Here is a 3,794-nt window from a genome sequence, read left to right on the forward strand (position 1 = left end):
GTCGACGAGCCTTCGACCCACGAGACTCGTGTCCCAGAGGCTTCCTTCCAGGCAACTCCCGAGCAAAGCAGGGATGAGGGTACGTCCCAAGAGACCCAGTGGGATACCTGGCCTGAGCCAAGTGGCCATGCTGGTAGCGACGAGGAGCTGGGTGAGGGGGCTACCGTCTACGAGCGTGGTAGTTCGGGGCTCCCGCTCGTGCCAGCGACCCCTGAGCAGAGGTGGTCGATTAGGCCAAATGGGGACAAGTAAGTTAATTTTCTCTTATTTAACCTTTTGCCTTCGCATTTTATCAAATATCTAATGTTTTGGCTTTAATTTGACATACTATAGGGGTTGGATTGTTGCCAAGGGTGTCCGCAAGCCCAACATCGTCCTTGGTGTTCTTTGCCGTCAAAACTTCCCAGGGTTTGTTACGTTGCCCGGTCGGGAGCGAGAGGTAGGAATGACCTGGGAGCACTACTTGGGTCCCCCGGCCCCGCCGGAGGTGGAGATCGACAGTGTTTTGTGTGACACGAGGGCGGACATGGTGATCCGAAAGTTCTGGTTAATTTCTCTTTCACACAATTATAAATAAACCATAGCTATTTATTGTACTAATCGGTGTTGTCTTGTTTGCAGACCTACTACAGGTGTGAGGAGGGATACGAGGAGGACGCGGCAAAGGTTATCGAAACCGAATGTTGCCGCCTACTTCAAAACTTTCGGCACGAGGCTCGGGTGCAGGCTGTTCGAGACTACTATGCCACGCGGCGTATTAGGCTTGACAAGGCAAAGTGCCATGATGCTAAGATGGAGAAGGAGCATTACATTAAGGTAATTACATATTATTAAGGCTTTGTAGTTAGTTTCCTTGATTTGGTTCTTACGCGCTCAAATTTCTCTTTATTAACTTAGGTGCCCCCGAGATGGTGTGTGGATAAGATGGATTGTTGGGAGGCCTTGGTGGATCAGTGGTGCTCCGAAACGTGGGAGGCCAGCCACAACAACGCCAAGGAGAGGCGTGGCAAAATGGTTGGCGTGCCACACCATCAAGGGAGCGTCAACTTAATCCAATTTGGCGAGAACTGGGTATGTGGTTTGCTTCATGCCTCATGCAATTCATTCTTAATGCTATCTTGAGCCCTTTACCAATACAATTTCCTCTCTCTCTTTTAGGCGCGTCACAATAAGATGGAGGCGCCACAGATGTACGACCTGTATGCGATGGCCCATACTGCCTCGTACAAGAAGGTCAAGGCATTCTCTGAGTCTGACCTCGAGCATCCAGAAAACTTCACCAACATCTCCTCCCACGACAAGCTCGTGAAGTACATAGATCACGGGAAGGCGAGGAAAGGGGAGGACTTTAACCCGAGGGAGGGGCCTATTGATCCAGAGCTGGTGATGATAGCTGGCAACGGGAGGCCCCATGGCTCGATCGCCATTGGAGACGGCCTTACACGTTGTCCTAGCACTCTCCGGCAGATAAAGGCACACCAAACGAGCTCTTGTCCGGAGATAACACGTCGTCCACGGCCAGTCGAGCTCGCCATCGAGGTTAGTTTAATGGACTCAGCTATCTTTCCGCATTATGTTGTGCGTTGGAACCAATATGATTACATTGCTAACAATGAGTTGTGTTGTAGGCTGCTATTCAGAAAGAGAGAGAGGCAATGCAGGCGGCTATGGCGGAGAAGGATAAGGAAATTAGGGAGCTGGAGGAGAGGACGACTGCATTGGTGGAGGCGTAGAGGGCACGGAATGATGCGTCTACCAGGGCCATATACGAGCTCTTCGTGGTAAGTTTCTTCTTCATGTTATTTCAAATCTTGCATTTGAATGTTCGTTTCATTAATAAATAAAAAGTTTGACTTGTCGAAACCAAATGTACAGTCTATGTGCGAGAAGAACGGCCAAGTATCTCCGCCGAGGCCAGTCATTAATGTGGCGGGGACGGTGAGTTTCATTTCAGTGGAGTGATCTTAAGAGTGTCCTCATGCTAACTACACATTGCAAACGATGTTTGGTGCAGAATATCTTCCGAAACGCATCGCACGACCCTTCTACAATCGAGCCTTCTCCAGGGCAGCCTTCTCTAGGTGAAACAAGCCAGAGCCACCGTGCTTGACCCTAACTTAGGTATGTTATTTCTAGTGTTTTAATAAAAGATAGCTAGATGACATAATTAGCTTAGTTAGCTCCAAAATGACCTATTTAATAAAAAATGACCTATACTTAGCTAATTATCCTTGAAATGACATAATTAGCTCCAAAAACGCATTCTTCGCCAATTTAGCCCGAAGAAGGGGACAAGAGGAGATGAAAGAGGAAAAATGAAAGGAAGGAAGAAGAAGAAGAGGAGGAGAAGAAGAAGGAGAGGGAGGAGGATAAGAAGAAGGAGAAGAAGGAGGAGAAGAAGGAGAAGGAGCTCCTCCTTCTCCTTCTTCTTCCTCCTTCTTCCTCCTTCTCCTTCTCCTTCTTCTTTTCTTCTTCTTCTCCTCTTCGTTCTCGTTGTCCTCCTCCTCCTCCTCCTCCTTCTTTTACTTCTTCTTCTCTTTCTCTTCTTCTACATAGCTTAGACTCATCCAAGAAAGGCTAAATTGGCTAATTATCCATCTAAATGACATAATTAGCTTAGTTAGCTCCAAAATGACCTATTTGATAAAAATGACCTCTACTTAGCTAATTATCCTCGAAATGACATAATTAGGTCCAAAAAGGCATTCTTAGCCAATTTAGCCCGAAGAAGGGGACAAGACGAGAAGAAAGAGGAAAAATGAAAGGAAGGAAGAAGAAGAAGAGGAGAAGAAGAAGAAGGAGAGGGAGGAGGATAAGAAGAAGGAGAAGAAGGAGGATAAGAAGGAGAAAGAGCTCCTCCTTCTCCTTCTTCTTCCTCATTCTTCCTCCTTCTCCTTCTCCTTCTTCTTTTCTTCTTCTTCTCCTCTTCCTTCTCCTTCTCCTCCTCCTCCTCCTTCTTTTCTTTCTCTTCTTCTACGTAGCTTAGAGTCATCCAAGAAAGGCTAAATTGGCTAATTATCCATCTAAATGACATAATTAGCTTAGTTATCTCCAAAATGACCTATTTAATAAAAAATGACCTATACTTAGCTAATTATCCTCGAAATGATATAATTAGCTCCAAAAAGGCATTCTTAGCCAATTTAGACCGAAGAAAGGGACAAGACGAGAAGAAAGAGGAAAAATGAAAGGAAGGAAGAAGAAGAAGAGGAGAAGAAGAAGGAGAGGGAGGAGGATAAGAAGGAGAAGAAGGAGGAGAAGAAGGAGAAGGAGCTCCTCCTTCTCCTTTTTCTTCCTCCTTCCTCCTCCTCCTTCTCCTTTTTCTTCCTCCTTCTTCCTCATTCTCCTTCTCCTTCTTCTTTTCTTCTTCTTCTCCTCTTCCTTCTCCTTCTCCTCCTCCCCCTCCTCCTTATTTTACTTCTTCTTCTCTTTCTCTTCTTCTAGGTAGCTTAGACTCATCCAAGAAAGGCTAAATTGGATAATTATCCATCTAAATGACATAATTAGCTTAGTTAGCTCCAAAATGACCTATTTAATAAAAAATGACCTATACTTAGCTAACTATCCTCGAAATGACATAATTAGCTCCAAAAAGGCATTCTTAGCCAATTTAGCCCGAAGAAGGGGACAAGACGAGAAGAAAGAGGAAAAATGAAAGGAAGGAAGAAGAAGAAGAGGAGAAGAAGAAGAAGGAGAGGGAGGAGGATAAGAACAAGGAGAAGAAGGAGGAGAAGAAGGAGAAGGAGCTCCTCCTTCTCCTTCTTCTTCCTCCTTCTTCCTCCTTCTCCTTCTCC

The sequence above is a fragment of the Hordeum vulgare genome, chromosome 4H, assembly GCF_904849725.1.
Source record: "Hordeum vulgare subsp. vulgare chromosome 4H, MorexV3_pseudomolecules_assembly, whole genome shotgun sequence".
NCBI lineage: Eukaryota > Viridiplantae > Streptophyta > Magnoliopsida > Poales > Poaceae > Hordeum > Hordeum vulgare.